At 41.2% G+C, this 26894-nt stretch overlaps 1 long non-coding RNA gene across 1 annotated transcript in view; it reads right to left on the minus strand.

Moving 5' to 3' along the window:
* Positions 1-300: 300 nt before the first annotated feature.
* Positions 301-26894, minus strand: part of LOC127367153 (uncharacterized) — a 60635-nt gene continuing 34041 nt past the window's right edge. Inside the window, exons 4-5 of the long non-coding RNA XR_007885443.1 lie at positions 12714-12794; positions 301-4397 (exon numbers count right to left, since the gene is read on the minus strand). This is a non-coding gene — a long non-coding RNA (uncharacterized LOC127367153). The remainder of the gene's footprint in view (positions 4398-12713; positions 12795-26894) is intronic.

Genomic DNA, 26894 nt, shown 5'->3' on the forward strand with positions numbered 1-26894 from the left:
CTTTAGGCCCACCTAACATTGTTTTATCATCTTGATATCGAAAGGGTTAGGTTGCGTTCTGCAAGGTAAAATGTCTTTGTGATAGAGGCCTGGTGGCTTTGACAAGAGCAATAGAATCGCTTCAGTTCCCGGTCGGAAAGGGCTGTCAGATGGCGAAGAAAAGCAGTGCTTTTGTTGCTGCCCACATCCACCGCAGTACATTGCGTAGCTTCCTAGTTGGTACTCCTGTCTACTTCTCCAAACTGGGGGCATGCTGACCACTATACACTATGGATAAGTATCTCATACACTCCACTTCAAGAAATTTCAAACAAACCCTTTAATAACTTTTCCTCATTTTAGGACAATTGTTTACAAACACAAAATGGTGTAAAACATGGTTAAATATGATATGTGATTGGTGTTGACAGTACTGTTTATACAGAGCTACCCAAGTCTTTTTGGACTTTTTTTTGTTAATTTGCTTTCCTGAACATCTGGAATATGCGCAGAAAACCCTGTTCCAACTAAAAAGCATATTTATTCATGCATAATCCATATTACATAAAACATGAAATATCTTTTTATTTGGTATAATAGCAACACTTTCCTTTATGTTTCTTCACGTTCATCAAGCCCAGTTTGTAGCAAAAGGAATAGTTACCACTTTATTGCCTTTCTACTTATTGGATTCTAATGAGGTCAGAAAACAAACAAACAACACAAACACAACTAGATTTAGCAATTATTGTTATCATTGTGACACAACAGCAGTGGAGTCTGTGAGACAAAACACAAAGGCTGAAACTTTTATTCAGACTGTTGTTAGAACAAATGAAAGAGTAGAAAAATACATAAAATCTTACAGAGTTTAAAAGCCTTCTAATGCAAAAATACTCAAAGCAGCAGCATAATAAAAAATGGTAATAACATGTTTCTGAAATAGAAAATAAATAATTAAAAACACTTACTTCAACAACTTGTATTAAAAGCTAAGTAAATGTGTAAAGTAACAAACTCTTTGAAGTGTTTTCCCACAACCTTGGAAGGTAATATGGTGTCTTGTGTGTATTTACAGCTAGACTTGACGCACTTTCTCTTTGTCTGATTATAGTCCCATCAGCAAAGACAAGTTTAAGGACGCCATGTTTTCCAGTTCACCATCTGAAAGAGAAGAGGACAGTACTTCATCTCTGTCTTCACCAGTAGTTAGGGAAGAGAGAGGAGGAAGAAATGGAGGCAGATTGAGGAGAAGGAGTTGCAGACAGTGGCATATATGAGTTCTGTTCTCTTCCTCTCTCCCTCTGTTTCAGCTCATGTGGAAAAGCTTTTCAAATTATGATGTGGATTGACGTGCAGCAGCTGTCCCCTCTCCTGGGTCCTGTCCGTCACCTCACCGGTCACCGCTGACAGCACTATGATGGATTAGGAATTGTCATCCAGGACGCTTGTCACTTGTTTACAAGTCGGCCATCCCTCATCTCTCACCACAGGCCTTATAATCTGGCCGACACTCCTCCAACCCCCCCCGCGTGCTGCCAGACACGCTATACAAGACAACACCATACATTACAAGAGCTTTTTTTTCCCTTTCCCCCTAACCTTTCTCTCTCTCTCCCTCCTGCATCCCTGGGCTGAACACAGTCAACACATTTAATGCATTAATATATGTGTTGTGTTCGCCAATCTCCCAGGGACTGGGGCGATGTCTTCTCCTGTCAACCTCTACCCCTGAGAACTGACTGGGTTTTAGACAAACATCCCAGTGGGAGAGGAAGGGAGGCTCAGATCTAACCTGCATTCTGTTATTTGAACAATGGGGCTTTTAAATCTGCTGGCCAAAAATATGGACGATAAATTCTCTGTCACTACATGACTACTTTAGCGCTGTGATGGAAAATAAAAATCGGTGTAATCTATAACCTCTAGTTGGTTATAATGAGGTAATTATATATGCAGACATAGCATTGATTTCTTGAAAATACTATTCTAAGGTGGTTTTACCTTTTTCTGCTCCTACTAAATTGGTGCTAAAGCGTTTCTTTTTAAACTTTATTGAATTGATTGAAATGTATTTATTAGATGACAAAAAATATTATTCCCAGCTTTTCATATGTAAACAGTTTTTGATTTTAAATTGAGTATCTTTTGATTTGGGACTATTTATTTGACAAAATAGATGTGTAAATGTAACCTTGCGCTCTAGCAACTTTATTCAGTTTTTAGACATTTCTCTGCCAAATGGTTCTTTAAAATGACAGATTGTAAGAATTAAAAAAAAGGCTTCACTTTGTGAACAAACAGGAACTTTTTACTCACTTAACTTTTTGTCGTGCACATTGATTTGGACTGGTTTTCACAGTTTGAAACAAAGACAGTCAAATCAAGCTCAAGACCATTTTCCGAAAGCTTTCAGACCCAATGATGTAGAGCTCACATGCCTCTCAGAAATATTAAGGAAGAAAGCCCCGCAGAGCGGACTCTGATCTCTCTCTACAGCATCTCTCGCTCTGTGGCCTGCTGTGGGAATGTGTGAGTTTATGCTCCCTCTGCAGGCATAGTCCAAACTGGAAGACGAGCTAACCAGCCTGCCTGTCTAGCTTGGACTCAGCCCTGCCAGCTGTGATCCTGCAGAGAGGATGAGTGGATGCCATCTACCCTGCACTGCTGAGACCCTCCCTGTGCTCCCAGTATGGCCCTTGAGAGAGACCATAATCTTCTCCTATCTGCCTTAATGGTTCCCTCTGTGGATGCCGAGATGGCAGGCCTGGGAGTGGGGGCGGCACGCTGAATCCTACCATGAGCATATTGTCATTAAATTAAAAATTTCCAAACACTCCCTTGCTCGTGGCATAACCGCCGCCGTGAGAGCGATCATAATTGGCTCTGAAAACATGCATAATTGCCTTCAGCTGGCGTTCTTTTACAGTTGACATTGTTGAGGCAGCGGCGGGGCGATTGCTGAATTGAATATGCAGCTTGTTTCACAATGGCAGTCGTAATTGAAATATGGTATGTGTGAGTGGAAGATTACATTAAAGCTCCTAGATAATCACCTGACAGGGGAGTCATTGAATCGACAATCTGCCGTGGAGTTTCGGGGAGCGGGCCAGAGTGAACAGGCCGAGGGAGGAAGGGGAGGGAGGAGGGCCAGAGGGGTGGGGGTAAAGGAAGGCATCAGGCAGAATTAGAAGGGGGAAAAAAAAAAGCTCTTGGCTGGCTCACTTATTCAGAGCCGTCCTGGATTGCCAGACTGGCATTCCTGGGCTCTTTCTATCACCACATTTCTCCCGCTCACTCCCACCCTCCCTATTCTCTCTTAGATGCTCACCCCTCCACTTCTTTGAGTAGACCACTTCCCCTTTAAGAGCTAACAGATGGCTATCCATTGCTGCTGCGTTTTATCCTCATTTGCATTCATATTTTTATTGCTTTTTTTCCACAGTGGCAAAACGGCACCTTTCTAGTCAACACTGGCACACAAGACTGCTTACAATCGGTTGAAATAGATGTCAAATATCAAAACAGAGATTGTTTACTGTTGACCTGTAAGGCATCTTTTTGGAGAGAGGAAGTAGGTGGTTGTAACACCCAATGATTCAACTGGCATATTAATGTTTTGATCTCTCTGAAACCTTCTCACACCACTTTTTGCGACGGTCCTTTCACTTCCTCAGCCTAATAGACAGCAGGAAGGGAAGTGTTATTTCACAACACATGATAGGAACTTTACTAGAAAATTGATAGAAAAGGCACAAAAGAAAAAGAAAAGATGCTCACATTCATCCTCTCCTCCACCATGCATGCTGCAGACCGGCAGTGCTGTTGTTGTTGCTGAGGTAAAAGACCTTGCAGGTGCCTCCTCTCTTTAATCTACTTCTCCCCTCACCATTATCTTATATTTGGGTATAAACACACAGACTGTGCAACCCGATAATATGCAATTAAAAACAAAGATCATTAAAAAGTTATTGGTGTCTGCCTAATTACTATAACTTTACCCCCCTTATAATGAGCGTGCATGGGTATTGATTCGAAGCAAATCTCCCTTTCCTCCTGGAAAAAAGCAGGTAGTTACTTTGTGTTAAATCATTAATATAGTAATGATTTTTCCAGAACACTCTCAATTAAGACCAGAGCAGAAAATGACCCAGGGGAGTTAAAGCTCACGCTCTTAAAAGTGTGATGTTCCAAATATATCCTAGCTTCTCTCACCAGAGAATATGGATAGGCCCAGGTACGTGTCTCTGAATCATTTAAAGCGGAGCTTGTTGATTAGGATGTGTGTAAATGTGTTTCTGTGTTAAAGGTCTGCACCTTTAATGTAATACAGTATGTACTAATACACTGCACTGCATTTGGGTGAATACAAAGTGATGTAATGGTGCGGTTTGACCTCCAGGTGATAAAGAAAAGGTCTGCCAGGAAGAAAAATGGATGAAAAACATTCATATTAAAAAGAAAGCCAGACACTTTCATTAATACAGTTGTAAATAAACTACAGTGTATACAATGACCTTAACAAAAGGTTAAACAATCATCAATGAACCGAAAGAGAAACATGTGATTAGCATTTTATTTCCTTGCCAAACCCTCTCTTCCTATAACTTCCATTAGCTTGATGATGCTACCATGATCTACACCACATACTGAATTCACTGTGTGGAATAAACATTAGTGTCAACCAAAATAAGGTCAGTTAATTATATTCTGCAAATAAAAAGACTAAAGGTATGATCAGAGGGAAGTGAAGTTGAATGCTGCTTTGTTGATTAATCCCCAACAGCCAATGTAAGTATGTATGTCTTTCACATAGGGAGGAGGATACAGTCACAGTTGAAAATATGAAAGACTTCCTGTGCCTGTCATGGTTTTCAGGTTTGCATTCGTCAACTTGTTTCCCTTTGTAATTCAAATCCTGACACTCTGTGATCTCTGAACCTCCACCAGCACCCATCTGAGCCCCTCCCCCTCTCAATTCTCCCCCCAAATCGCTCCAACAATTACGTCATTTGTCCGTCTATTATCTCAACACCTGCAAGAAAATCTGTCTCAATTTTCCCCTCTGCTTCTGATCTGGTCTCCCTCCCATCTTCCTCTGCGGCCCCACTGAGACGCGCGTTCGGCCTCAAGCAGCTTCTGTCTCTGTCAGGAGGCTCCTGGTCGCTGCCATCCCACCATGCATTGTGCCTATGCCAAGAGACTGTGCCAGCTCACACCCCTTTAGCACCGAATACTTGTCTTGACCCAGCCTTTTCTTTTCTTTTACGCTCTTTTGTGGCCCCTGTGCCAAACACACACAGGGCTCAAGTAGGGATATACAAAAAACATCTCTCTTGCCTTCCTTTCATTCAGACCCATAATATTCACTTAGTGAGGACCAGGAGGGGTTCGAACAAAGAGATCTTTGGGGTTGGGCAGTGATTCGTTATAGTCTCTATAACCACAGTTTACAGCAACTTTCTTTTGAAACGCTTGACATTTTACTTCCTATTCCTTAGATATAGTCAGTGGGTACAGTGCGTCATCTTTGTTTGACTTTATCACACATAAAGAGCCGTTTTCACTCAGTTTAATGTCATCGCCTAGGTAACCAGCAGCTTTTTGGCAACAACGCTGAAACGGCCAATTTGTCAATGGAATGTGTGAAGTGTCAATATGAATCTATCTAACCCCTCTGGCCCCCTTTCAGGAGATAATTTTTCATATGCATATGAGAATTTTTGGTGCATTACTTTCTCACACTTTTTTTTAAATTTATTTTTTTACATCCAGTGACAGATTAGAAAGAGGCTCCAGCTCAGGGGTCCAGAGGAGTGAGGAGGGGTGAAAGGGAGAGAGGTGAGGGCAGAGAGCAGGTTTTGTGGGAGTAAGCAGTGGAGGGCCGATTCAGATTTATGAAGAAATTTGAGCTCCATTCTTACAATAGGCACTCAAACCCTCTAGGGGTGTTGTTCCCGGTTACTCCAGGGATTTCTCACTGGATCTGAGTGAGATCTGAAATGAGTAATGCTTAACTGTTTCACCAAAATATAATCCTTAAAATGTCAGACCTAGTTGATTTGGTGACACGTGTGGTTAGTGGTGGTAACAAAAAGTGTGGTTTAATACTACAAGTCTCCTTGAACAGCTTCTTTGTCAGGAATACAACAGAAGAGCAACCGGTGTATCGGTATACAGCGTAGTGAAAACAAGCTAGGAGGAAATATTCTGTTTGCAAAAGAAGTAACGTAATGCAGTTGTGATATGGTGTTAGGAGAGTAAGGCTAATAGCAATGAGATAAAATTACAAACAGTGACATTGAATTACACACATGAATTGTTTCCTGTGAATTCCCTTGTTTGTAGGTAAACAACTTGAATCCCACAAGGGAATGGCAGACTCCGCCACTTACAATGAAAGCTAGTATACTTGTTTGTCTATGCACTCTAGAACGACAGCATATTCTGATATTGACAGGACGAGATCATATTTCTGTGCCTTCCAAAACTATAAATCTGTTCTATGATGAGGCAAGGCTATGGTTAAGGGTTGTTGGGTTGGTTAAGGTATAGGAACAAAAACAGCTTCGATAGGTTCAGGGACAGGTAATCTTTTTGGGGGTTAACTTTGTTAAAGTTAAGGAAGCGTTGGGGTTAGGGTTAGGTAAGTCTGATGTTTTGCTGGAAGCCAGACCCATTCCCTGCGCAGACTTTGTCGCTGTTTAACGTTATCTGACTTCCTTTTTTGCTTCCAAAGCCCACAGCCACTAGTGGACTTTGTCACTTAACCGTCAACATATTTAGAGGAAATGTAACGGAACAGAACACATCATGGTTTGAGTTCATGAAACCTTTTAGAAAATGAAAATGAGAAATAAAAAACTTAAAAGACTAAACATAAGGATAAATCGCGGGCAGTAAAAATCCTAACCAAACCAACAACAACAGGTCTTCACACTGCTGGGGGTATCAAATGGGGATCTATGACCTGTAATGATTTTTTACTTGAGCGTCCGTGACATGAAAATGTTTGAGCTCTCCTGCTGTACATACTTGCGATAGCTCAAGAGAAGTGTGTCACAGCATGGCATTTATGTTCATGTGACATTATCAAAATGCTCATATGACAGCACACCAATTATGAATCTTGAAGAGACGACACCGGAAAACATTTTGCACTTCCACTCTCCCTGACATGACCTTTTACTATGATCCTGCGTTCCTCCGATGGACGTCCCCTCCTGTGCTGCCTCTCTTTCTCTCTCTCGCTTTCTCTTTTTTCTATTCATAGCCTCCATCCCAAGATAAATCCCACTGGGTGGATGTTTTTGTCGTGGAAGCTTGTGAATGTTTTTGCAGTGCTGGTGTTATTTATTGCCCGCTGACAGGGCCATGAATTCCGGGCCAAAGTGAAACTCATATTGTTATCAAAAGCATAAAATTCCTATCACTTTAGGTGTCAGAGCATAGACAAGAAAATGAAACAGGTACTCATAAAGGCAGCGAGTGTCATAAATCAGCTGGAGGGGCCTGAGCAAAGGAGACGCTTGATTAAATAAGGGGAATTAGGTATTTTTGCAAAAGCGGGAAATAACATTGATCTATGCCCCTGTCAGTGGTGAGGCTTGACACTATTGTGCATTGTTTATTTTTCTTGTGTATTTATAGTATGTCAGTCTTCCTCTGACTGAATGATATGAGTGAGAGAAAACCCCGCCTCCTTTGGTTACCATGTGCTCTGTTGCTGGAAAACTAGGGACACACTTATCCAGGAACTGAGTTTACCTTTTCTAGTTTCCTCAGCAATTGAAATGCCAACCATATCCTGTAGCTTTGTTTACCAGGACATATGTGAAATGAGCCAATAGCACTACTGTTTTTCCCACAGCGCCATAGGCATCAAGAGGCAATTTAAGGTCAGTCAGGGGTGAGACACTTCACTAGTTTATACCAGGGTGCAATCAAATTTCATTGCGTTTTACGGAAAATCACTTTCGGGAAATCATTTCTATTTTTCTACTGAGTCTCTGGTATCTGTTTAATAAGAAGAGGTCTTGTTGTTAGGAAAATGAAATAAATCTTCACACTTTACTGGAAAATTCTAACACAACAAACAATCCTTTACTTGTGTAGCCTGTTTCATTGTTGCCTTGTATCTCTACAGAATCTGCACCAGGAATTTGAGTTTGAAAAAAGTGCAAAAGTGCAACAAATAAGATTTAGTATGCACTTTGAAACCTATTTTACACCAGGTCTAGATGGAACTACGAAAGAGTGATGTCACTTGAGGCTAGCAGCTCAAGGCCACGTTTAGTCTAACACACCTGAATTGCTGATTGAACTGTTGGCAGATGAGTTGCATTGTGGGAAATGACGTCACCAGGTTTTGGCAAGGTAGAAGAGTAAAAAAAGCAATATCTCTGGTTTTGCTGCATTGATTTTGTGATTCTGACTATGTTATGGGTGTGCTCTGTGTACTCTTTTAAACATAAACAAAGAGCTTCATCATTACTTTAAAATATCCCTCCTACATGATTTCCTTGGGAAAGTCTGACAGCCAGTGAAATTCTGAAATATGACTTATTGTCAATGACACATCTCTCTAAAAGCAAGTGTTGCTAAGCACATCTCTTTTCCAGGTTGTTCTCCCTACATGTATAATTTTAGTAACGTCCCCCACTATGATTTGGAGGTGTCTGCATGGCTGATGGGATCAGTGAACTCTGGAGAGTGGGGTGACGACCTTCCACCCCATCCATCACCCAATGATGGACATGGGAAGCCGGCCCCTGACAGGTTGGGGGGGTGGGCTGGGGTGGAGGGTACAAATGGGGTTAAGGATAGGGCTGGAGAGGGATCGCAGTTACCACAGTATAGTGGCTGGGAAAACAAGGGAGGGGGTAGGTGGATGGAGAAAAGTGTGGCCAGGATTGAGGTCAGGGATATATGATTGGGGTATTAACTGGACCACAGCTAGCCTGGTTAAATGTTTGTGTGGGGGGCAAAGATGGATTATCTGACTGTTTTTGCATGTCTTATGTGTGACAAACAAAAGTGCATTACGTCATTTTTCCTTGAATCTTTCCTTCTTCAGTTTTTTTTACAGTACAGGACACGAAACCAGTTCTCCAGCTGACATTTGTGAAAGAGCAAACCAGACCAATACAAATGATGAATCTGGTAATCAGGAGCAGTGTCACTCCATTCTCCAAATCTTGCTGAGGTGTAATGAGTCTCTGAGGGCCACTTGTTTCTTACTCCCACTGAAAGAAGGACCAACGTCATCAATCTTCAGAGTGGCTGAAGTGAAGTTGACTTCTGTCTGAAGGTTCTCCCCTTTGTTGATTTCTTCTTGGGAGCTCAGTGGAAAGCCCACGTTCCCGTCACACGCCGAGAAAGCGTGCACGAGAGAGAGAGAGAGAGAGAGAGAGAGAGAGAGAGAGAGAGAGAGAGAGAGAGAGAGAGCAGGGTGTGGTTGCATGCTGTGCCGACAATGAACAGCAAACCTCCAACTGACACGGCCAGTATTGAGTAAAACCACGCCGTGAAGTGAGGATGCACTGCACACGTTCACAAATGTTAGTGCAGAATGGGTTCAGTGACATTTGACCCGGTGATCCAAACGCCTGTCAACACCATATACTACCATCGTTTTGTGCATGACAGTGTGATCATATGTTTTCCTCTGTCTGACCTAAATGCAGTCATGTCTAGACACTTATTTCTGCTGCTGCATTTGTTATATTGTGCACCTCATGTCAAAAGTTTGCTTTTTGGGAAGTTAAACAAGACTCCTTCCCCTCTCCTGTCAGACAGTAGCTTCATGCTTGGCATAGTGAAACCAGGAACAGGCCTGGGGTGAGCTGCCCAGTTCACTCTCACTCATAAATCTGAGGTTTCACAGTTTATTCTTTCTACACTGGTTTTGATTTCATTTTTAAGCACAGTATTTTGGCGTTTTTCTATATGTGTTGTTTTTGCCAAAGCTAATGTCTTTGCATACCATGACACAAATAAGGAGGCTATCATGTCTTAAAGCCGAGATGAGATTAAATCTTATTCTGTAAATAAGGATAAGCTTTTGTTATAACCTAAAAAACAACAGGGATTGACACAGATATACCGTATATTATAATCTTCTGGAAGATTTGCTCTGATTGATCCTGTTGTTCCTGACTTTCTTCTTCTGTTCATCAAAATATTTGTGCAACCGACTACATATGCCTTTGTAATGTATAGCGGCGTGTGATCTGTTGCTACCAGTCCATGTTATCGGGTGAAACAACAAGCTGCCCTTGCTTGTCTTCTGCTGGCCAGGGCCTCAGTGGGATGGGCAGTTTGTGAAATGACAGGACATGCCAACAAATTGCATCACTTCTGCCTCTGTGGCTGAGGACAATGGGCCACCATATGCCGAAGTGGGGAAATGAATGGATCTCATTTGTGCTGGCACCCTGAGCCCCCGCTCCCCCCGACCCTGCTGGGGCCTCCGTGGCACCGAGGCCGACACAGACAGACGAGCCCACCCTCTGCCACGCCGCCGTGCTGCTGTCCACCACAGGATCCCGTAAGCCAATTCCAACAAACACATTATGTTGGATTTGGTGTATGGATATTTCATAAAAAAAGATAAATCAGTTGAGTTATTTTGATAACATTTCACTCAGTTGGGTTGAGATGACATGTTTCAAACAAAATTCGAAACACGCTGTAATTATTATTATTGCTGTTTTACTTTTTAGAACTTTGCCTATTTAGAAAAGAAAAAAATATATTAAATAACATGTTGCATCACTTATGTCTCATGTAAAATTGTTGATATACATACCTGTTTTTTTCATAGATGAATATATAGGACGCGTCTGTAAAAGTAGCTCACGTGCAAGTTTGTGTTTATCTGTGTTTTTATTTGTGTGTGTGTATGTGTGTGCGCAGGCCTCGGATGATAGCAGATGATTAAGGAGTGGCTGCTCTGTTGACATGAGATACTAATGAGGATGAAATGAGAAGGTCAGGGCTCGTCTCCACGAGGGGGACACCCCCCTCCTTCCACACCCCCACCCCCCTCCCCCCTTTTCTCCTTGTACCCCCTGGTTGCCTCCCTCCTCAGGATGGACGGCTAATCCTCCTCTTAATCGGCACAGGCCAGTACACACACTTGTATACACGAACACACAGACACAAACAGACACGTACACGCTGAGGCGCCTCTGATCAGGCACTCGGCATCTTCATAATGGAGGTAATTAGCAGCTCAACAAGGCTAGCTCAGCATTATGATTAGCACCTCTTTTTGAGCGCACTTTAAATCTGACCAGCGTGGCCTCTGCTGTCAATCTACTCTGCTCTATACTGCCAATAAAGCTGATATCAAATGTTTATTATAGAGCAGATTGATGCTATATAGGTGTCTCATAATATTCTTATTTAAAAAAAAGTTTTATTTTCGTCATTTACTTTATATTTTCTGTAAAAAAAAACAAAAGTCCAATTAGTGGCCACTGCTGACAGCCCAACTCAAAATATCTTCTTGTAAAACGCCCACAAGTCCAATACAAATACATGGTAATTTCCTATCAAAAGTATTGAGCATGTTGGATTATTTAGATATTGTCTTGGCTAAAACTTCAGTGGTTTGATCAGGCTTTTCACATAATGACCAAGGGCTTCATCATGATGTCATGAAACGGAGTAAACAATTTAACAAAATGACAACAAACTGCAACTCTTTGAAGTGTTCTTTTCTAATTTCAGGAAGATAATCAAGCAGCTGTCAGTCGTCACCAAAATAATCAATGACTTATGCAGCGATCGAGCAATGTAATGATAGGATATCCAGACAAAGGTAGGAGTGATGGCCATCCAGCGATGCAGCAAAGCGACCTGTGTGAGTGCAGTTATTAATGGAGGTGTGAGGGTGTCTATCAGCACAGTGAACTGTTGACCCTGACAAGGGGAAGGAAGTACTCGGCCAGCTGCATGCCATTTTTCATCTCTCTGATAGAACTCAAAAGAGAGCCATGGAGGGGGAGAGAGAGATGGGGGACAGGAGAGAGGAAGAGAGAGAGAGAGAGAGAGAGAGAGAAAAAAAAGGGGGCGTGTCTGATAATAAAAAGAAGTTTGCCCTGTGAAGTGTGGCGAAGTGTTGGATAGAGGCCTCCTAAGCCGTGACCCCTGTGATTTTAAAGAGCGTCTAGCTCACCTCGTTAATCAAAGGCTGATGCGTATCACAGTGACCCCCCAGCCCCCCCACACACCACCCAAAACCCCACCTCCAAGTCCTTATTGCACTTTGTCATTTTTCACAGGAGGTTCATGGGAAGATAATCCTCAGATCCTCAGGTCGCCACCCAGTTCAAGAGACAAAGTGTTGGGAAAGGTGTGTGATTGATTTCTCTGTGTGTGCTTGTGCAGAGGGGAGGATTGGGGTCAAGCTGGTGGTCCATGTAAAGATGAGGTTTTACAACACTTTCATGTGTATGACACATATGCTTAATGATGCATTATGTCAGCACTCATTAATAAGGACCTCGATTTTACACATCAGACTTTGTTTACAGGTCCTACTGCATATACAGAAATCCTATAAACAGCCTAAATGAGCAAGAGATATGATTTGTAATAAACAAGGAAATTGTCTGTAATTTCACTCTTGTGTGAATCTGCCATGTTTGTAATTTGTAATGTAAAGAGTCCTGCGTAAATCACCTACCACATTTTGGTGAAACAGAAGTTCTAATTATAGAACTCACGTGCAAATTGGAGTGCAGGAGTAATGTGTCTTTGGCATGCGATTTCCCGTACCTCCTGGGCATCTGATTTTTCTCTTCCTCCTGTAACAGAAAATGGAGCCGTTGTGGAATTTATAAAGAAAGGTTTTGAAATCATTTTCAGCGCAATCAGCAAGCTTTGCTTTTCTATAATCAGGAAGTGACAAGTTGTTGAATCTTCTGCAAAAAAAAAAAAGCCCAGATATATTTATAGATGATAAAAAAAGTTACTCAAGTTTGCATGCCAGCTTTCTGCAAATTAAACACAACCAACATATTCTCAAACTTCACAAACATGCCGAGTATTAAGTGTTGCCTCAATCCAGTGTGATTGCTCTGTTTGATCAAGAGCGAGAGAAAGAGAGAGTGGGAGAGAGAGAGAGGGAGAGGAAAAATGAGCCTGCCAGTGGTTAATTGAGCATACAGATTCCTAATGTGTCAGGCGGTGGCCTCGCAGATGAGGGATGGCACTTTTTTACGATGCATCTTCCTTTGTTTCCTCTTTAAGGCTAATGAAGTCGGCCTTCCAGTCGCCACCTGGGCCAGACACTCAGACACCAGAGACACTCTCACATCCCATTCACAAAGTCTAACAACGAGTCATCATCTTCAACACCCCCCCCACACACACACACACACACACACCACCCTCCACCTTCCACCCGCAGCCTGCCCAAAGACAAATACACACACACATGCAATGACACACAGAACCACAGGCTCGAATGCGGACATGCCTGTGCACACACTGTATATGAGAATGCACACACGTACACACACAAGCCGGGTTATTAGCTGGACGTTTGTGATAAACTCACACTCTGGGCTGATGTTTACAGCATATTCATTATCAAAGCCGCAGACCTGTTTATTTTTACTGTCTCAAAACAGCAAGCATCCATTATCCGAAGATTTTTTTTTTTGTCTCTCTGGCTTGTCTTTTTTTTCCTACATGCCTTTAGGTCACCCACTAATGAGCTTAACACTGAGGAAACGTGGAAGCGATTAGACGAGGCTTGGCTGTTTGAGCAACGGGGTGATGATATTGTACCTTATGATTACATGCATTTATATCAGGAGAAACAAGAGAAGAGGCAAGCTAGAAGGTCTGTAGTTTTCTGTAGTTGGGTGACTTCGCATTGGTTTTCCTGCGTGTGAGCAACTAGTGAATGATGAGCGCCGTGGTTGGCAGCCTCAGACTCGCTCCTTATCCTTGTTCTGCTTTAGCAAGGTGAGCCTAAACCTCCTTCAACGCCTCTGTCTCTTTTGCTGTGGCAGCTCAGGCCAAGTAGTTCTGGTCACCCAAACATGTTCAAGGTGCTCCATGGCCATATGTTTGCTCATTGGGGAGCGGAGCAGGGAAGGGCTGGATTCTATGACCTTCACCCAGGTTGAGCAATGAATACTCCAGGCTCCGCTCGCTTGGGTTCATGCCAGGTGAACATCCCAGACATGCAAACTCCAGCCCAGCAAGCATTTGACGGCTCCAGACACACAGAAGGGGGAGAAAGAGAATGGGTGGGAAATTGGAGAGAACCTAACAACTTCTGTGCTCTGTGGAGATCGAAATTGTCCAAACTAGTGTTCAATGGGTAGTAGAATTTTCTAAACACAGGGTCTCAACATACAGCATAAAAAGGTCTCCACATACAGCATAAAAATCAGATTTTGATCAGAAGAATTAAATAATTTTAGTCAGATTTTTTGGAAAACAACAAAAATACTGTTTCAGTTCTGGTGCCACTAACATCTACTACACAGTCTCAGCTACTGTTTCTCACTAGTTGTGATACCATATGTTGTGCATGGCACACACTGTCCTGTACATTTCCTGTGAAATGCATCAAATCCATTTTTAACTTGTTTCATTATATGATATCAATTCCTTCTTCAGAAATATTCAGTTATGGCAATTTCCGACAGCACTGCAACAGAAATGCCTCAAGCAGTAGCGACAGTTCCCTGTTTTAGTTCTCCTGGGTTGTAGGCAAAAGTGCTGTGGTTTTACGAGCACTCGGTGCCAGGATTATAATAATTATAAGTGACTTTTAGTTTCAGTATTAGCATCTTCGGGGTCAGAGTCTGGGTCAAAACTAAAATTATATAAAAGTAAAAAAATGCAGTAATTAATTGGATCTAATTGTTTAAAGCACAGATTATGTTCATTGTTCTGAATAAAAATATATCAGGACAATATTAGTGACTAAGAACACCACATTTTATAGATAGTGGGTCTCTGTAAATTTTATTGGTAAAAAAATCACAATAAATAATTAGCAGTTTTTTTATATTTTTATATAAATAAAGCTTTATAAAATGTACATAATTTTTTAATATACTTTCTTTAACTTCAGTTCACACAGAAGCTTTAAAAGTGCATGGTTACATTTCGTTGTTCCCCACTGGACTTCCCTTACATTATTTGAATTAATTGTTTAGTTTTAACCTCTTTTAGCACATACTACGTCTTGAATTATACCATCTGCATGGCTGCAAAATAAACAACAGATCAAACCTGTGCTGATAACTCAAAATGTCCGCATAGTTGAGTCAACAAGGGATCTTTATGGGGAGGGAAAGGGCTGAAGGAGAACGCCATTACTCTCCAGATAATTTAAACATGTGTTGGCATTTATCTTGGTGGTCCATGTCCGAACACTAATGACAAACTCTTGTTATTAGTGGACTGAATCAAAGCCAAAGGCATGCCCACCCAAAACTTTAATCCGTTAATGTTCCCTACTCTCTAATTTGGTATTACGAAAAAATACACTACAGTAGTTCTTCAAAGTAGTATAAATACAGAGTAACACAACACATATTGGACATGGTTTGTCTTTTTTATCTCTGTCTTGCTCCCCCTGTCTTTCTTTCTCTCTTTCCCTCCCTCCCTCTCTCTCGCTCTCTCTTCATACCAGTCTTCCACCATCAAACTTTATTTTCGTGGGAAGATTAAATATTTCTGCTTGAGAACACCCTTTAAACTATGAAATGACTGCTGTCACTGACAGACAGACCCCCCTGTACACACACACACACACACACACACACACACACACACACACACACACACACAACACACAAACACCACGCTCCCCTGATTTTGGATGGATAGATGGTTGGGGAGAGGAGGAAGGAGGGAAGGGGGGGACTGAAATATATAATCTCCTGAAAAGAATGAGGCCCTCTGGGATTTTCTCAAAGTGGCCCCTCTTTGCGCTGGGGCTGGGAGAGACTGGGTGAGGGTGGGGTTGGGGGGGGACTACAACACGGCCACTCCACACTGTAACCTGAGCCAGAAGGGGGCCAATCTGTCAAATAATTAGCTGTTGCCCAGCACAAAGGTTTTATTTGCAGGAATTTCATCGAGGCAGGATTGAATAATATGTCTGTGTATTGTGCGGGGTCATGGGAACATCATCTCTTACTGGTGGGCCATAAAAGACGGCTAAATGATAATGAGAAAAGGCTCCGGTAATTCAATTCCTCAAGCGTTGGTTTCCATCTTTCCCCCCACACCCACCCCTCCTCTTCCCCTTTCTCTGAGTCTTTCTGTCCTTTCTCTCTGCTCAGCTAATTGCGGAACTTCATGTTGATGTTGAAGTGATTTTATTCAGTGTGCAGGAAAACACACGCTTATGTGTGCACACGAGGAAAATGTTTACAGATAATCAAATTTTTCTTCTTATTTATTGCTATTTGGTGTAAAATTCATGAATGAACAGTTGCATTTCTGTTGTGCAATTATGTGAACAAACAAGCGATGAATAGACTAAGTATGAATAAACAGGCAGTCAGGGAAAAGCATTTTTAAAATTTTTTACTGGTAAACTGATTGATTGAACATAAATGAATAGATAATCAGTAGGATGGGCCTCCCACTCCAAAAACCCACTGGCTCAGTTGTCTTTTTGAACATTGACCCCTGACCTCTGAGAGCAGCCAACCAGGAAGTGGATAGTGTTAAAAGGGATTGATTGGTTTGTGGTCTATAGATGATTGTTTATATCATTCCATACTGGAGGTTTGACCTTTGGTGACCCCCATGTGGACCAATCCGCTGAGAGCCATGACCTGCATCCATTTGCAACAGCGCTAATTAGCTTTGACGGGCCTCGGTTTTTGCGTCGGGGTTGTAAAATGAAGCCCTGCAGTGCCCTGATTGAAGAAAGACGCGGCGCGGCTACTCCACTTCATGCCTACCATTTCCTCCCGCCGAATGTCAAACACATTAAACTTAATGTACCAGCAAATCTTACTCAATTATTTGTATGTTGTTGAGGTGTGTGTGCCATGTGTGTTTATGTGCGTGTCTGCTGGCCCTAAATGGTGTTCATATGTCAGTGTATGTTCAGCTGTCTGAGCACACTCAAGCATGCTGGTGTTTACATGTACGAGGGGGATGAAGTGAGGGAGAGACGGAGTTCGCCGTTTCACTGCTACGTCCATGTGGGATGAGGTTACACATCCTGCAACACATTGCAGAGGGATGAGGAAACTTGCTTTTAAGTAAAATAATTGGATTATTGCATCCTGTGATCTCGCTAATTATAATGAAAGCAAGCTTACAATTTTCCAATTATTATTCTATGCCGATTCTGTTCCTCTCTAATAAAGAGGAGCACTGATGCAAAACAAAATGCCAGGACTCCATTTCCTGCTTGTGCCTTAGAGCTATTCAGAGATGAGGGACGTACACGCCCTCCAAATATCACCCCCAATACCCCACATAAAGCTGACAACAGAACATTGACAGCTCCCAAAACAGTACTCGTTTTCTGTATCAAACACAGAGATGCTTTTAAAAGGAGGAAATTATTGATCTCCTTTTAATATACATTTAATATAAAATTCTTGGAGGGATGTGTGAACTCAAAAGGACAGTACAGTACAGTTTATGTGGTTTATTCCGCTCTGTGTCCTTGGTTACCGGGCATCAAACTGACATGAGTCACTCACTCTGCCTCTGACAAATCATTGTATTCAATCTCCTCCCCTCGCGGTATCTTCCACTCTCTGCCTGCTCCTCCTCCACTACATGCACAAGCGCTTACACACACACACACACACACACACACACACACTCGTGCCTCTCAGTATCAGTCACTCATACGTCTCTCTGCCCTGCCTGTCAGTCTTCCACCAAATTTCCTGGATCACAGTACATCTGACAGTATTTCATCTTGGATTTGAGGATAAGTGAGAGGATTTCAGTTCAAGCTCGGAGCTTAACATGAGAACGCCGCTCAGTGTGAAAAGCTAAGGGTTTACACGATGTGGGATCCCCCCTACCACATCCTCACCCTCACACCAACCTTTTTTTTTCTCCTATATTGCTACCTCACTGTCTCTCTTTCTTTCTCTCCTCCCCTCTTTGCAGGATTTTGTTGATTTAGCTGTGAGTGGCTGCCTGACACAACATTGGCTAACTCCTCAAGGAGCTAAATACAGCTAACCCCATTGCATAGTTATTCTATCACTGGACTCCAAGGGGAACACAAAAAGGATGTATTTTAATTAAGCAAAACCCAGGGGCTTCAGCATTACTATAACCACACGAAGGTGGAGACAGTGAGATGGGGAAAAGAGTGAGGATGGAGAGAAATTGTAATGTTTGAGGTGATGCTGCATGATGCACCTTAATGTGGCGTAAAAACAATGCATATTCCTGCTTAATATAATTTGACAAATAAAGGACTTTGATGGCCACTGGGATAGGTGATATTTAGTGCATATATTGTAATATAATAATAATGACAAAACACCACCAACTTCCCAAAATCTTGACAAACAAAGAAAAACAAACGTACTTCTAATTGCATGCAAACACCACGATAATACCAAAACTAACTATGAACTGATCCTACTAATAGGCATTGCCTGTGTAGCCAAGGCCACTTTAAATGCCAGCAAATGCGTATTAATGCGTGGCTGAAAATAGTCATCCAAAAAAATCACTATTTGCTACTATTTGGTAACATTTACTCGAATCTACAGTGCTAAGCTTAGGAAATCATTTAGCAAAAATAAACTCCCATCAAAAGATTTCCATCATCAGTAGTAAGCAGCAGGCTTGGGGTCGAGTGCCACAAGTATTGAGAGATGGACTAACACATTGTGGGTCTTTTGAAGGATTTAAGAAAGAAAGAAAGAATAATGGCAAACTTATGGTGGAGAGCAGTGACAGAACCTCCCTGATTGGCTCTACACAAGGAGATAAACATGTTTGGAGATATTATTTACCCATCTGCCTATCACTCATCCACCATTACCAAATGTAGCTCCAAATTTGCACTGCAAGGACTCAAACTAACACCCACCTTGAAAACAAGGGTTTAATAACTCTTTATTTCACTTAATAAGGTTTCTGTATAGTGACACTCAAACAGACTGTATTTGCACTAAATAGTAGCTTTTTGGACTTTAATTTTTGTGTCTCTATTATCTCTCATGCAGCAGATTTCTTGACAAAACCAATAAGGCAACACATACAGTAAAATGGCTGTGGCAGCAATGGCTGACAATAACTGCCAGTCTTCTTGTTTATAATCTCATTGATACATAATTACAGTAATTATACTAATGCCTTCACATTTCTGTGCAATGATTTATTTTGTGTGGGGTGATAGTGAATTGACTGTGTGTACTTGTGTGTGTGTAGTGCAGTTCCTATAGCATACATGTCTAACAGACTCTAATAACAGGTGAAGGGTTAGAGTGGACCCCCCTCACAAATATCTGCAGCATAGGTTAACCCTGGAAATAAAGAAATAAAGGCATTACATGGAGAACCTGAGGAGAATCTTGAATGCCAGTTGGCGGTAGAAAAGATGGATTGCCTGAATTCTCCACCAATCACCAAACAACACATTGGCTGCAGCATTGATTGATGAAGTATTTAAGTCGTCAATCTCACATCACCTGCTTTTCTTGTCCCACACCCCCACCCCCTCCCATAATGGCAGCCGAAAAGCTATGCTGTGTCTGCAGATCGGATGAACCCTGACCAACGGAGAACTTTGCAGATTTTCAGCTTTTGGGATCAAAAATTTAAAAAAAGTTCTTGTTAGCATATTGTACTATACATTAGTTCTGTTTAGCACAGAGAGGTGAGGTGAGCACCTCTGTGAGGTGAGGTCTTGCGTGAAGTCTTTGTTGTGGGTGTTTTTCCACCTCCCATATTTAAAGCAGTCATTTTCCAATCTGTGCATTAAGCCGCCACCACCACCACCCTCAAAGTACTTTGTAATAGGCCTCAGTGTATATAACTAAGCCCAATACTATTGATTAAAAATCATGATTAACAATAATTATATTGATAAAAATGGAACATTAGCCCTCACCTCTGACCTTATTTGCAGACCTCTTTGTACTCTATGATGTATTCAATATCATAATCATGCTTGAGTACACTTGGTTTGAAAAAAAGGGGGGGAAAATCAATGGGACTGCGCTCATAAGCAGAGAGAAAACATCACACCTGCAGATATTGTGTTGACAGTGCATTGGAGAGCAAACACAGAACTGCTGTCTTCTTGGAGTTATGCTGGAGGAGAAGCCATTGATCCACCGGTTAACCTATTCTCCTGCATCAGTACAGCAGCAAACCCTCGGAGGAGAAGCAACCTCCCCCCACCCCAGCCATTGTTTCCCTCCACTAATATGATACCCCCTGAAGGTTCTCCACAGACCTCATTTCTAATCAATGCATGTGGTTGGTGGGATCATCCTGTCTCTGCAAATTAATGACTTCACTTTTTTCTGTGGTTTCATTCCATTGATTTGTTTTATTAGCCCATTGATCTCCATGCACCCCTCCCCTCCTCGACCCATCCTCTACCTCACCCAGCCCCTCTGGTTCCTCTTTGCTTATCAATATGAGAGCTGATGGCATCAATTCAGCAAAACAAAAAGTGCTTCCTTCATCAACTGATAACTTGGGGATAAACATGAGTGGGGAGTGGGGAGTGGTGCATCCTGATGGGACGAGACTCTGAAACTCTTGTTATCAAGTATGATGTAGGTTTGTGCTATTTTGTGAGCAGAAAAAGTCAAACTACCTGATTCACTATTTCATTTTCTTTGAAATTTGTTTCCCAGTTGAACCAAACATCCAATTGCTAATTAAATGAAGGCTTATACCTCTAAGATGTAATGTAAAAAAAAATTTCTTCATGTTCTTTGTGGGTCCAAAATATGAATATCCAGGTTAAATTAATCTGGTTTTATTAGTTTAATACAACTGTCATGGTCTAAAACACTTAGACGTTCATCCGGTCAGGACTTGGCGGTCTTATTAACAGCCATATCTAACTCTCTCCCCTATAATTCCCTTTGAGATCTGAACAAAAGGATAGGAAGTGCTTTACTCCGACAAGTCAGACTTCACTTCACAGGAGGAATTACAGCTTTTCATTTTCTATCACTGGAGCGTTTTAGTGAGGTGCCCCACTAGCATAACGTTTTTCTTTCTCTCTTGTTTTATGACTTGAACCATGCAGTTGTTGCTGTGAGTTGAGTCACAGTAATTGCATGTGAAAACAGAAATGCCCAATGTGTATATGTGACATTTGGTGTACGCTCGCTGAGAGACAGCCGCAAAAGTACACACAGTAGATATTCTGATGCTGAAAGAAATATATAGTTAGAGTCATTTGTGCCAGATACAAAAACTTACACCCTGGAGAGAAACAAAAACACACAAAAATCCCTAAAGGAAACAAAATTCAAGTGTGTGGTTATACAGGTTAGCCCTATATCCATCAATGCTCCTGTCTGAATCCATTAAGATAAACACAGTTTTGCATTCTGTGGACGGCCGCAGTCACACATTGTCCTCCCTTAGCCACTGCTGTATTATTCCTGTCCTTCCTGAGCCATCAAATAGTGACACATGCCGTCTAAGAAAACAAGCTGAAGTAATACTTGAGGCCGTAAAATGTCTGGCACCACCCATCCTACCTCCTCACTGACTCTTCTATCCTCAAATCCCCTTTACACTGTAGTTCTCTTGCAACCCAAGAGCTATCACCTATTGGCAAAACTGCAGCTACATCATGCCTGTAACATTCAGTCACGTGGATGTAAGGTGTGTAACACATGAACCTACTGTGAAGGATAGTTCTGATATGACTAAATCCTGACAGTGACCATGTTCAAAGATGAGAGAGAGACTATCAAGCACCCCGTTCCCCCACCAAACTGCATGTTTATCCAGCTTGTGGGAATTCCTGTTCCTCAGGATGGGTCTGGAGTCGTCACCACTGGCGATGTTCCCGTCCCACCCTGCCGGCCTCTTTCATGGAAATCACATCCCACACAAATAGACGATTACTCACTTTCTCTCTACCAAGACATTACACTGCTGACCTGGCAGCAGGAGAGATGGCCAGTGTGTTTATATTTATAAATAACAGTGAGGTGAGCCCTCACAAAACTACGCACACCAACGCACGCAAACATGTGTGCTGAATTTATATTTTCTGACGGAGCAGATCGCAATGTTTGCACATGCATACATTTAAAGGGGCAAGCCACTGATTTTACACCTGACGTGTAGTTTATTCATCATGAGCAGCTCAGCCTGTAAAAACGGTTATAAAATGTCTTCTGAGGCTCTGGAAGGGGCTTTCCAAAGTTTGAAAAAATAACTGATGAAGTTATAAGGGTTACAGGCTTGAAAAAGATTTTGTTTTAAACTGGAGATGAGTGGTTTGAAAGAAGAGGGAGCATAGAAATACACCATTGAGTTGCATTGTGGGAAATGTAACCATTTCTGCAGTTTGACACATACAATATCTCACCCTAAACTGCTTAGATTTTTTTGCCAAGTCCCCCAACTTTATGGAAATGGAATATTAATTGCTGGAGTATCCCTGTCAAACTAAATGTTAAGAATCCTGCGAGGACTTATACACATAATGTGACCTAAATTGTTTTGTTGTTGTTTTTTCTCAAAATTAGTGAATTGCCGTTCATAGCAGCACCCACTGAGGTTTTACACAAGCAATGAGTTTTTCCTCAGCCGCCTGTGAAGTAGAAAAAATAAAAATATATATTTTTTAAATAAGAGATTTAAATAGATAAATAAACGCCTCCTCAAAGCATTCACGCATATTTACCATAACAGACCTTCCATCATCTTGATACTATTATCTGTAATTTATACGCAGGATTCAGGTCATAAAGATTTATCTCTGGGATTAAATGTGGTTCACTATTCAGCACATAAACAGGTAGGTAACTTAGGCTTAGGTGGGTTTAGCCACCGCTACATCCCTACATCTCTCTCCTGTCTTTACATAAATCCTTTCAGGGCTTCTGGCAGCAGTTTCCTGCTCTTTCATCTGGCTCCCTTGTGGTAGGACTATTAGCCCGGCCTGTATACCTGCAAGTGTTTGGGAGGCAGCTGGCTCTGGACGCTCAGTGCCTGCACGGGCCCAGGGGCTGCTGGGACCTGGGAACGCTGGCACCAAATACCGATGGGTAATTAGACCTTCATTCAAGAGCAAATGTGGCAAGCATTAGACACAAGGCTCTTTCCAGTTCAATTCATATCTCCATCCTGCCTTCCTTCCCCTCCTAGCAACCATGCTCCATCTTCACTTTTTCCCCCTTTTTCTCTTGTTTTTGTTTCCCCCGGCCTTGGACAGTCCCTAATCTCAGGCCAATATCTTGACCCTCTTGTTAGAGACGTGGAGATTTGGGGTATAACAGAGAGACAAAAAGCTGCCAGTCAGTGAGGGAAAAATACTCTAATTTCTGTCATTTTGAAAATCAATTAGTTTGAATAGAAAAGCACAACTGCAGATGACTCAAAACAGTAATTTGTCGCTACTCGGCTTTTTAGTTTTAATTTCTTACCCCAAAAATACATAATTAACACTACAAAAGCAAGGCAAAGTTATTACAGATATGACAATATAATCGTCTCTGCTCATTAAATGATTTTCAGAAAATAGCATTTAATTTTTTTTCGGGGGGGTTAAAAAAATAAAATAGAAATCAGTAATGAAAGAAATAAGTACTAAATGTTAGTTCTTGCCACAGTCTCAGGAACATGAGTGTGTAGACATGATATGAGCTGAATATGTTTCTATGGCTCTGCTGATGTCAGGCAATGTGGCACTTTGTCTTTCTCAGTTGTGAGAAACATGACAGCAGTTGTTTCTCATGTAAGAGGAAAACTAACTATGAGAGGCCCCTTCTAGTTTTGTGGTGAAAGGTGACATAACCCATAATTCCACTCAAACCACAATGTTCTTTTATCAGATGTTCCTCTCTGATGCTGCGAGGGTGGTTCACATGACACGAAGCAGTCACAGAAGTATGGAAGCCCAAAGTGTTCAGCACTAAATAAATACAAAAGACCTTATTAAATAATCATGTGAATTAATGATTAATTAAAATTAAACATGTTTTCTCTTTGTGGTTAAATGCTACCTCCCTTGGAAACTGAATAGCTTAGGTGGTTTGTAAACTTGAATTATTACTCAGCATCAAAACAGCAATGGTTAAATGATTCATTTGGAATTTCCAGAGCAGTGTTGTGATTTTAAAGATATTTCTTAGAAAAAAAGACAATTAAGTGCAAAAAACCCCCTGCAATCTTTCTCTGTGGTTTTTCTACCCAACAGAGGCTAGCTAGTTACCTAGACTTTCTCCTAGGAGATCGGGGTTTGGTCCCATGTGAAACTAAAAGTAAATTATTAAATATTGATAATATTTTAGTTATGTTACACGTTATGTGATTTTATGTGATGTGATCGCTTAGGCCTACTTCACATGATTACGTAACGTAACAAAGTTATTTTAACCCAAACCATGATGACCCTTTCCTAAACCCAACCAAGTAGTTTTGGTGCCTCCACCTAACCAAACTGCAACTGTTTCACTACGTTAACCATATGTTCAAAAGGCTTTCTGGCTACCCAGAGCGTCTCACATAGATGCTAAAAGGTGCTATGTCCATCTGTATGAGACACCAAGGGGGGGTTGTCAAAACAGATAGGCTGAAAGGTGAGGGGGTGTAGGGATTGCTGGTTAAGGGAATATTATGAAATTAAATGTCATGTAAAATTATTCATTTGGAAAAAATTGCGTTAAAACAGACTTTTGATTGACAATTTAATGGTTAATTTATATATTTCACTTTATTTATCCATGTGCTTATTTATTTTATTATAACTTTATATATTTATGTATTTAATATTGAACACTTGAGGGCTCTGTACAGAAGGGCATAAACATGTGGATATAAAATAGATTTTAATTAGAAATATTGGACTCCTTCATTAAATCCTTGTGTCACAGGTAAGGGAGGCTTGAATAGGCTGATGGGCTGCTCTTTGCTGTGCAGTGAATGGAATCAGACGGATGGGGAGGATGCTGCTTTTAGCGGTCAGGGAAAAACACTGGGTCCAAATTAGCATAAACAGGAACACAAAAGAAAAAGGGGAGAGGAACGAAACAGAAAATAGTGTTGTCAACAGGACCCCCGGTGAGGAATTTCAATTTTATATATCTAATTATCCCTGTCAGATGGAAAGAAGTGACAAAAAGCTGTCTTTGTTCTCCCTCTTTATCTCCCGCATCTCTCTCAATTAATTTCAGCATACGAATATGACTAATTGTCTCTCTGCAGCTCTGCAGCCACATAAATAATAATTTTGGCCCATGTTGGAGGGGGGGTGGGATGTTCACGCATCAATTTATGATATTTGAACACAATGGATTGTGCATAATTCAGGTGATCACGTTAGCAGGCCGATGCCACCTCTCTGTAGGCATCACCCTCTGCCCTACAGTCTTGTAGCCCGCATAATACCTCTGTGCTTTCCCGCTTTTGTAAACGAGAGCGTTATGTCTTTCATTTCTGTCACTGCGATTGTTTCTTTGTTTAGAGTGATGATATTAGCATCATAATCACACAGAAAGAAAGAGGCAGCAGTGATGACTGATTTATGCATGGTTTGTGTGGAGAGACCAACAAAACCAGTCACCAATCTACTGTGCATTTTAATCAGATATGCGCATGTTTATTATTTCAGGCATTCATGTGCTAACTAACCTGAAAAATCAGATTTCCCCAAAATACACTATTGAGCAGTAAAACTTTTTCAGTGGACTGGTTGGATGCCTTTAATGAATGTTTTTATTTTTAACATTTTACAATACAGCAAAAGTGGAAAGGAACAAAATACATTTACCCAAGTACTGTACTTCAGTTAAATTTTGAGGTACTTGTACTTGAGTGTTTCCTCCACTACATGTCAGAGGGAAATATTGTACTTTTTTTCATCCACAACTATAGTTACTAGTATACTAGTAATTCAAATGTAATCAACAAATAAATTAGAATGTAATATTATAGATAAGATAAAACGTGGCTCCCCAGGGGAGATTCCCAAACTACCCAGCAGATAAAGTATGTCAAGTAAAATTAGCCCCATGTTCCCCAAATCCAACAATAGAGTGATGAACAAACTAATGCATCAATAATTATAATCCATTAATGTATTATATATTATTATTAAATGGGCCATTCTACTTTACTTATTGTACTTTAAGTATATTTGAATGCTCATATTAATAGTGTTTCTACACTGTAGTATTGCTACTTTTACTTGCAAGATCTGAGTACTTCTTCTACCACAGTCCAGTATACAGTAGTTAGTGAGGAATGAGTGAGGAATGAATCAGAAACAACCTGATAATTAATGCGCTGTCGATAAGTCGTCTCTGAAGAGTAGATAATGGTGAGTTACTATCAGACTGTGAGATACTATATGTCATATATAAATATCTGTGAATGGACACACTGACCACTGTCTTTTTTCAGTCCCTGTTTAAGTATGAATCAGCCACTAAGCAGCACAAAACTACTCATTAATTGCTCATTACTCAATCAGGTGTTTTGTGCACTTTTTGTGCACCCTCAAGTAAAGTGGTACAAGTACGGAGTAATTAGTCCCTCCTTTCTCTTTCAGATATAAAACATATTCAGGAAGTTATTAACGATTCATTAATAATCATCTAATTCCTGATTGGTCCCTCCCTCTCAGTAACTACTCACAATGTTGTGTAGCGTATTCTAAACTGTTACCTCTCGTTTTAGAATAACAAAACACTCAAAGCTTTACCTTTTACATTTAACTCACATCA

Source organism: Dicentrarchus labrax, unplaced genomic scaffold (assembly GCF_905237075.1).
Source record: "Dicentrarchus labrax unplaced genomic scaffold, dlabrax2021, whole genome shotgun sequence".
NCBI lineage: Eukaryota > Metazoa > Chordata > Actinopteri > Moronidae > Dicentrarchus > Dicentrarchus labrax.